This window comes from Protopterus annectens, chromosome 8.part0, assembly GCF_019279795.1.
Source record: "Protopterus annectens isolate FY-2018-M chromosome 8.part0, PAN1.0, whole genome shotgun sequence".
Lineage (NCBI taxonomy): Eukaryota > Metazoa > Chordata > Ceratodontiformes > Protopteridae > Protopterus > Protopterus annectens.
Genome location: NC_056741.1, coordinates 1,797,692,876 through 1,797,703,152, shown reverse-complemented (window position 1 = coordinate 1,797,703,152; position 10,277 = coordinate 1,797,692,876).

Below are 10,277 nucleotides of genomic sequence, written 5' to 3'. Positions count from 1 at the left end.
CCCTGTATAGCAGACTGGCTACATCTATACAAATCTACATGATAATATGTTACAGCTCCTGCAGATATGCTACTGTGATTACCAATGTGATGCACTGCAGAGGACCCCACCACAAGTGAACATGCACGTATTGCAACATGGATGAGCTTAACAAGTTGTGTGCATGGCAAACTGGCAGCCCTTTACATGCTTAGGGTATAGGTGAGTCATTGCATGACAGTTCCACACTCACCAGCTACAGGTTGATTTTCCCCAGCCACACCGGAAGTACCTATGGATTTTGTGGGGGAGAGGTATTGTCAGCACACAGATGTGGCATTGGTACAGGATATGCACATTTATCAACATGTACAATACAAGCTGTGATACTACCCAAATTGCTGATATTCACAATATGTGTGCATTACAAAAACCCACCCATAAATGCAGATTGACCTCACATATGCATACAAGTATGCAGAGGCTGCCACTATGAATGCTACAGGATTAACATGACCACTAGAGGTTTACCTGGACTCTCCTCAGCTGTGGAATCTGTGCCATCCACCTCCATGACATAAGTACTGATGGTTTCCTGTGAGTTGGTGGCTGAACCCTGGTGTGCCAGGAACTCTTCTGTGGCTGACAGTGGTGGTTGTGTAGCAGGCCCACCCCCTGTGCCAACATGGTTCCTGGCCACAGCTGCAGTTTTTTGTTGTGCATAACATATGACATCAGTAGCATGGTGTCTGACCTGCACGTAGCTCCTGTCCCGGTGGTTCACATTCACTGTTGCTACCAGGTCTGCCCACAGAGCAGCACATTGTTGCTGGTTGTGGTGAATCCTTGATAACAGCACCCAGTGATGGAGTCTCAGGGCAAAAAGAATTGCAGTGGTCTCAGCTTCTGAGAAGGGTGGGTTAGAACATCTGTACATCCCACATTACAGACATGAACAGGGGAACACATCACAGAACTGCATACATTGCTCACCTTAATGTACAGACCCTGCACATCCACTTTTTCTAGTACTATCCACTGCTAATCCCAACATCATAATGCTGCCATCTGTCAGCACAGTATGTCTGTGGGTATCGGCAACATAGTGGCAATACAGCGATGTTTAATGCCACTTGGTGCATTTGCTATGAGGTGTTGCAATGCATGTACCTGTTGTACCTATTACTGTATTAGTAATCACGTGGTCTGTAGGCCCACCCCCTCAGGTCTCCCTGGCCTTCTTCCTTTAGATTCTGGACTATATGGCTGACAATGTCCTACAGTTTCCTCAACCAGTGTGGTTGATATGGGTGTCCTGGCACTGTGTAGCATCTGCCTCATGTGCATGGATGGACAGCCATCTACATACACCAGCAAGGAATACACTGTGTGAGAAATGCAGTGACAGTAGGAACCTGCAGTCCATGCTCTGTCCCTGTCAAGGCTGCATATGTGTCCCCAAACAGGTTGTCAACACAATCAGTAAACCTCACACACCACCCAAACCTACACAACACACACAAACATCTGCAGTGGTCCTCAACATACATATCCACAAACAAAGTGGCTGTCTGAGGCAGAGCCACACATGAATGCCACAGCCATACAAAGCACATACCACACACGCCCACACACCTTTGTCAAACAGCCAAGCAGGCATCAGCCCATGTCAAACATGTTACACACAAGGAACTCCAGTGGAGACACACTGGTATGCCTGCCTCTGACCTGGCTATATATGTGGATGGTCACAGTCACTTGTGTGTCATGTGATAGACTCTATATTGTATACACAGTGCTGTCTCTCACCCGCAGGTACTATCATGGGTCTGTTACAGTACATGTTAGTGTGCCTGACCTGACATGTACGTCCCTGGACAATATGCAGTGAGATATGAGTGAGCCTTATGCTGCATTATGCTGTCACCCAGACCGATCCCACAATACAATCGGGGAATGATTGCCCTTAACATGGCACATATATCCTGTGATAGTCCAGGGGTTCCAGTACCTGTGAGTCTGGGATGATATGGTAAAAAGACCATGATGCTCTGTGAGAGATGGCCTCCATCTGTCTTCACTGGTCTTCATGTGTTTGGCCCTGGTTCTCGCCTGCACCATAGTGACTCCATTATTTAAAGTGGTGAAGTTATCACTACCAACATACAAGTGTCAATGCAGCACACATTGAAGGCCATGCTGCTAAATGCTACAAGTGTCAGTGCAGCACACATTGAAGGCCATGCTGCTAAATGCTAGAGGTGTACATATGACTTTACCATCACTGCAAGCAATTCTAACCCTGGGAACTGCAGACATGCAGACCATGGTTCAAAGCTGCAGAGAGTACCCCACCATACCTGGTCAACCATCCTATCATACATTCAGATGCCAAAGTTTAGCCGGTAAGGCCATGGGACATGGGGTTTTGGTGTGTATAAGACACATACACACACACCTCCATGCTGTACAGGCAGTAAAATGCACAAGGGAAACTGCAGGGGCAGTTCTCCGTTGCCAGAACACACCTATTCAAATCACAGCTAGCTACCAGCCAACACATGTGACCAGGAAACCCATTCAGTTTATATGGACCTCATCAACTGTATTAGGATTAGGATTCAGTCTGTACCCTGATACTGGGTCAGTTGAATGACTCTAACATACATTGTAAGATGTACCCATGCCAGCACACACATAGCCAGAGAGCCATCAACAGTGGGCGTACAAACACTTTGGTGTGGACAGGGGCTACACCCACATGAGGTGAAGGTGTATTGCAGTTGACATTACACAACATGGGCTACCACTGCAGCATCCCTACAGTGTCATCCTCACCATCTCCCACAATACCCATCTAGCTAGGGTCAGACATGCATACACCTCCAACGTGGAATATGTCGTCCTGGGGAGTATACACAGCCCAAACCCCTCATTAAGGACTGGCACCAATATCTACACATACATACAAGCACTATATGTGCATTTGTATAGATGCATGTAGTCAGGTATACCCAACAGGCTTACATCATCCTCTGCTAGGATATGTACACCTGTCTGGTGGACACCTGCAATACATACTATCCATAACAAGGATGACATACTGCTGTCTGAGACTCAGTAGGGGCGGGTGCCCAATTTGGAGCAACATCTACTTAGTGTGTACATGAGAATGGGATCAGTCCCGCAAACCTGCACAACAAACACAGAGCTTATATTGTCTACATCCACTACAGTCATTTCCCCTACTGCACGTATGTCTGCAGCAGCACAGGAAGCACCTGCATCTGCTCACTTGAGGTGCTCAAGGACACCAGCTATACCAGTGGATAGCATACTAGATGCCTGACAGAATTGGTGTAGGCCTCACCCCCTGTCTTCCCCATCAGTATATCAAGATAGCCACAGTACCTCCCCCATCTCCTATATGTAGGGAACAGATCACCACTGCCATGTGAAAGTCATGGTATACATCTACCATGGCAGCCTATCACAGGATGCTTCCTACATGACCCCAAGCAAAACCTTAAAACACCATAAGGAATCATATTCAAAGGAGGACTGACTACTGCCATTGTCCCAGCCATTTGATGGACGACCACTGTCACCCCTTTAGACTAAGGTGGTAAGTCACATGATAGACCTAGCAGCCTAACTAGGCTGTTCTGCAAGGCCATAGCACAATTTATAGTGAACCCCAGTAACAAGCATATTGGCGACCTGCACATAATCCATCATACACACTTAGACGCACCCTTCCTTGAGAAAGCCTGTTACACTACCTTGACCTGGACAAACTCTGTGACAGTATAATACCCGTGGCCATCATAAACATACCACCCCATGTATACATCACACCATATGGTACCGTAAGGGTAGCACACTGGTGCGTTGACACGAGCCACCTATTCCATTTGGGGAATCCACCTCAAGCGGTTGACCCATAAGTACATGTGCAATGTGCTAGTCTGTGTTTGGGTCTCTGTTATGTGTGATGTACACTCCTATGTCCGACCATGTCTGCAGATGACTGCATGCCGTGTGCCATCACTGGATGTCCTAGTGATGTTGACATCTGCCTAGGAGGGTCTCACACAGATACACAACTGTTGCCAGACACATGGCCTCAGGCTGCATAGCAGGACATGCAGTATCAACCCCTTTGGGGAGAGTGACGTCCCCACATAGTATCACAGTATTAGCAACATTCTAGGCATGCAATCAGTCATGAGGGAGCTGTGGACACAGGGCTTTGGCAACATGACATTTAAACACAATGTTGCTCCCATTGTAAGGTACACCTTGGTCATGGCCCATGTCATACATAAGGGTATGTCATCAAGGGACATGGGGTAATAAACATCCCCGTATTCTGCCCAGTGAGGCCCATTATTGTGTATAATACCCTGTACATCATTCACAAAGCACAGCACATGCAGCAGCTAGGGACATCACAGAGGTTCCCCCCCCCAGGGGATACCAGGGCATCAAACATCTACCATACACTGATAGGCTATAAAGGCAACCTTCTACCTGGTTTCATACATACTCCTCAGGGGTGACCTCAGTGTGGCATGCCAGGCAATCACGGACTCCACCAAACTAATTTGAAAACACACAAGGCTGAAATCCAAGCACCTCTAGAGCAAATATTCAAATGTCAAAATGAAAGGAACCACGAGTTGAGCAATATAAAACCACCAAGTATTTAATGATTCCAGTAGCAAACGGTTAGTGCTTTAGTTTGAATAAGTTTCAAACTTCATCAGATAAACTAATCTACATGCATTCACCTTAAATACCCCAACATTTACTTCTATTTGTTAAAAACAATGTCAGTCATTATGATATACAGCTAAAACACAGAAGTGTTGCCTCATATAAACCAAAAACTGTCGATATTTCATTAAATACAATTAATATTTTAAAAAGGTATATATAGTTATTGTATTTAGATCTATGTGTAAAGTAATATGTGAAAATGTTTATTGTTACAAATTGCTGAACAATCTTAATTTTGTTGTTTTAAAACCTTTTTTCTTTCAAGTGTTTTTAGTTTCAATATGGCCGAGATAGAAGTGTGATCATTGATGCCAGGCCAACTACCTGTTTGAAAGCAGATTTGCCAGTTCAGCTCATTTATTTCTAACTGTAAACCCCAAGGCTTATTCTCATCAATAGTAACTTGGTCAATTACTACAAAAGAAAATTTTTGGTTCATATTGTCAGAAATATGTTTGGTTGGGAGGGTGGCCTAATGGTTAAGGTGTTTGCCTTACAAACACTAGGTGCAGGGTTTGAGTCTCACAAGGGATAATTGGCTAGGCTTAAAATGGCTCGCAAGGGCAGTTAGCCTAGTACTAATCTATGAATCTATGAGTCAATGCATTATTCAAATTATTTTTCCTAACAGCATAATCATGCTCATAGATTCTTGCACTTAGCTTATGCTCATTTTTTCCTATGTAGAAACCAAAGCATGAATCGCACATGGCCACATAAACTACTGCTCTGGAATTACAAGAATATTTCCCTTTTATCTGATGTCTAATATTTCTGATAATTATATTATCTGTTACTTTTACCATATGACACCATGAGCAAGCTCCACATCTAAAAGTTCCTTGTTTGTTTTCATAAAAGAGAACTTGTCTATTCTTAAATAAGTCCTTAAAATTTTGACCTCTTCTATATACAATAGCTGGTTTAACCCCTACGTTCTTCCTGATGTTAGCATCCTTGGCCAGTTTTTTTTTTTTTCAAAAATAGAAGTTAAAAACTTAGCGTCCTGGCTAAAAGTTATAGTTAAAGCTTTTTGAAAGTCTGGAGGTTGTTGTACAATGTCATTGCATAGCTCTACCCTAGTGTTACATTCTATAGGACTTAATGATCCCTGGTCCCTGCCATTAACTGATGTAAGTGCCCACACAACCTAGTGATTGCTGCATTATTAAACGTATGCAGCATATTTTTGTCAGCATTTTAGTTTAAATCACGGCTATTAATATATCTGCTTAGTCTTTTGTATCGCGCTTTCACCCCTGTGACATGGGGATGTTATCTTAACTAGGAAGTATATAGTCTGGTTAAAGAGTTGCTCTGTTCTACTGCCTGCATTGCTGTTTTACTTTATGGTACACTATAAAATTTAATAGCCAAACATGCACTATATAAGCTTTGCCTTTGTATTGCGCTTGTACTCCTTCGATATGGGAAAGTTATCTTAACTTTAAATATTTAATTTAAGCTAAAGCATTGCATAGTTCTACTGCCCTCTGCGCTGTTTTACTTTATGGTACTCTATAAAACTTGATAGTGCAGCGAGCGCTAAATAAGCCTTTATTCTACCAAACTGCTTATCATACTTTATTAGTTGCAGCGTTCAGCATTTTTTTTTGTAATTTCCAACAATGCTGTATTTCGCATTTGTTTTTCTTTCAATATATTAATAGCTTAGCGAAAGTTACTCTTGGGGTTTCCCGCCATTATGCTTAGCATAGTCTACTAGTTAAAAAGTTATTTAATGTACTGCCTATAACGTTGTATTGCATTATTCTCATGCTGTGATTATATATAGCTTGGTGAGCTTTGTTATTTTAGTTTATATTCTACCACACTAGGTTGGCTTCATGCTTTATGTTACTTTTATGTTTAACAGCGTTTTCTAGTACTTTTTATGACTTTAGTTCTACATAACTCATCCTAACTGCTGTGTAGAGTGAATTGTCTGCTACTGTAGCTAAATCTAGGACAGTATAATACATGCTTCTACTTGGTGACTTTGTTACTGATAAACTGCTCTCTCCTGTGTTGTATCAACAATTGCTAGCTATTACTGAATACTCCATACCAACTAGCCTATTTATCTTTCTCCTTGTATACTACTGTATTTTTCCTATCTCTTTGTTTCACTCTTACCATCTCCCTCCTCCTCTCATTTCACTGCTTTACTCTCCTATTTCCCCTAGCCTTCCTTTACCTAACTGCTCACCCTAGAGCATCAGCCTCCTTAACCTCTATCCCTTTACTCTCAACCCTACTCTTCCTCTGTGCTATTTTCTCCCTCATTCAGTCCTGCAATAACTGATTTTGTATTTCTCTACTTTGTTACAGCCTGCGTCATCGGGTGCACCCTTCCTGCTGTAAGAACACCCTATATATCCTAAATACTTATAAGGAACGCTCCCTCCCATCTAACACCGTGAAGACTGCAAGTGTACTGCTTGTGTGCAGCAGTGTGAATTATCCTATATTAACAAGGAACCCACAGTGTATGTAACCTATAACATTAGTTGTGTGCTAGTTAACTTTGCATACTGTAACCTACCTCCCGAGTGAGATAGTGGCCTGCCGCAGCCTTCGTCTTCCTCCTTCTGCCTCTCTCATCTCCCAATGGATGTATTTGTCTATCATTAAGCTTCCTTCAGATTTTAACTTTAAAGGGGTCAGAGCCTTCCTTAGCTAAACACAGTACCTCCATATCTGTAAAGCTAACCATTGAGCCCTACACTCTCTATTAACTGCCTTTCCTCCACATAGCCACTAGGTGGCAGCAGTTTGCAGAGCAGAAGATCGCTCCAGATTTTTTGCTTTCCTTATTTTCCTTAGGTGTACCATTACCAGTAGACTTGCTTCCCCTTCCCTTTCCCTTTCCAACCTACATTATTTCCCACTACTTACCTACTTTTTTACACATATCAATACTGCCTTATAGAATACTAAGACACTTAGCCTGTGTCTTAGAGACTGATTGTTTTTCTACATTTTCCCTCTTGGTGTTTCTCCGCTCCGTTCGCCCTGTGGGCTCATTCCACTCCCCTACCCTACCCCCAATTCCCACCTACCCCCAGTGGTCCTAACCTTATACTTCCTAAACCACACCTCCCCCACAACCCAACCTATCCACTACTCCAACCAATCTAGTGAACCTAGCCACACCCCTCTTCATTTACCTATCTCCTTAGCTCACCTTGATTTCTCACCTTCTCCCTATCTTTCCCTCTCTTTTTCCCTTTTAACTCTTCCTTCTAGATTCCACCCACTATCTTTCTACTGTCTCTTATCTCTGCCCAATCTTTTTAAAGTGTACCAGCAAACTTATTGCATCTGTACAAGTAAACCTAACAATATGCCTACAACAAATACAACTATCCAAGCTAAGTTAGTACTCATAGTCACACTTTTACCAGTCCTCACTTCCACCTATCTACTCACCTCCTTTGAAAAGGTGAAATACTTCCATTTCAACTACTCTCCAAAACAAACAGCTATTCATATTTCTACCCTTTCACACTTTCAATTAAATATAACATCAACTCCTTGCTACCTACTATCCAAATACCATCGCCTCACACATATCAAATTCCATAACTCCATTGTAAGGAAATTAAAGTACCCAACTCACTACATTTATAACTCAGTCTATGCACTAAAAGCTCCAACCTTAAAAGATGGTGACATCCACCCCAACCCAGGCCCAACCAGTGTTTCCACACTAACATCTCACAGCAACACTCTCTCCACCCTACCTACCTTGACCAGTCTCTCCAACTCCCTAGTAATAGGACATCTCAATATCCACAGTATCAACAATAAAGTTGCCCATCTCCATGCCCTTCTTGATATTCATTCTTTTGATATCTTCTGTCTTACAGAAACTTGGTTAAAACCAGGAACTCAGGACATTGAAATAACTCCCCCAGGTTACAGTATACTGAGACTTGACCGGACAAAACGTAAGGGTGGAGGTGTAGCCCTCCTATATAAAACTGGATTACAAATTTCCTCATTATCCTTTACCCCCCCCCCAAGATAGTAAAGCAGAAGTCCTTATCTCTAGGCTTCAACTCAATACTAGTAAATCCCTAAACATCATCTGCATCTACCTACCTCCTGGTAATAACACCACCACAACAGAGGATATTCTCAGCTGGGTATCTACTAATCTCTCTTAAGAAACTATTATATTAGGTGACTTCAATACAGACTGGAAGTGTGTCAATACTGACAACCCTTCCTCACATATTAATCTTCATGGATTCAGTCAAACTATTACCACCACTACAAGAATTAACAAACCAAACAAAAAAGAGAGCATCTTAGATTGGATACTTATTAACAGACAACAACAAACTTATAAAGTAGGTTCTTTGCCGGATGATGTAAGTGACCATTCTTTAACTTACATTATAAGACAAAAGAGGCAAATGATCAGTTTTAATAATTGGCTTAATTTCTGGTGTCATTCTAAGGGGATCCAATGTCTGTCTGCCTGGAATGACATGCTTGACAAGCCACGCTGCTTCGCAAGGGACGGCTTGCACCTGTCACCCCTGGGTTTCCGGATATTGGCAAAGGCTCTTGCCACCCACATAGTGCCTTTTTTAGACAAGGTTCAAATTCTAAACCCACCGCCCTAGAAAACAATAATGGAAAAAAACTAAGGGTAATGCTGCTCAATGCCAGAAGTCTAAATCTCAAGATGCACGCCCTCGAAGCCCTCCTCGGTATGGAGAACATCGATGTCTGTGCTGTGACTGAAACCTGGTTCAAGGCTCCTGAGAGCACCCTGGCACTATCAGGTTTTACCTCATATCATTGTGTTCCAGTCCCAAAACCCAGACTGTACCACAAAAGGAGGGGGTGTATCCATATTCATCAAGGATACCCACACCTCCAGGCTGGTGGCAACTCACGAAGCATCAGAGACCATTCAGGTGCAATTAACCATAGGCAAAACTGCTCTACAGTTTGTAGCATGTTACAGGCCACCCTCTCAAACTCAGGAACCCCACACAGCCTTCCTGAAGACACTAGAGAGTATAAATATCTCTCCAAACACCATCATATTGGGTGACTTCAACTACCCAGACATAGACTGGGAACATTACTCAAGCCCCAATACCCTAGCCCAAAGGTTCCTGGAGTTCATAAACTCAAATGCTATGGAACAACTTGTCACCATTCCCACAAGAGGTGAAAATATACTAGACCTGATCATCACAAACATGGGGACAAAATGCTCCACACCAGAAGTATATCCCTCATTAGTGAGATCAGACCATAAACTAATCTCACTGGAGATCCACATCCCGCCCCCACCCCCAACAAAAAAGACCACATTGAAGAACTTCTCAAAAGCCAACTTCACACTTCTTAAGACTGGTGTGGTATCCTTCAAGGCCCCTGAGCCATTGGAAACCACAACCCACACTGTTGAATCCCTTACAAATGCTTTCTACGAGCACCTCCAGGATTGCATGGATCAAACAATCCCAAATAAAATCAAGACCCTTTCC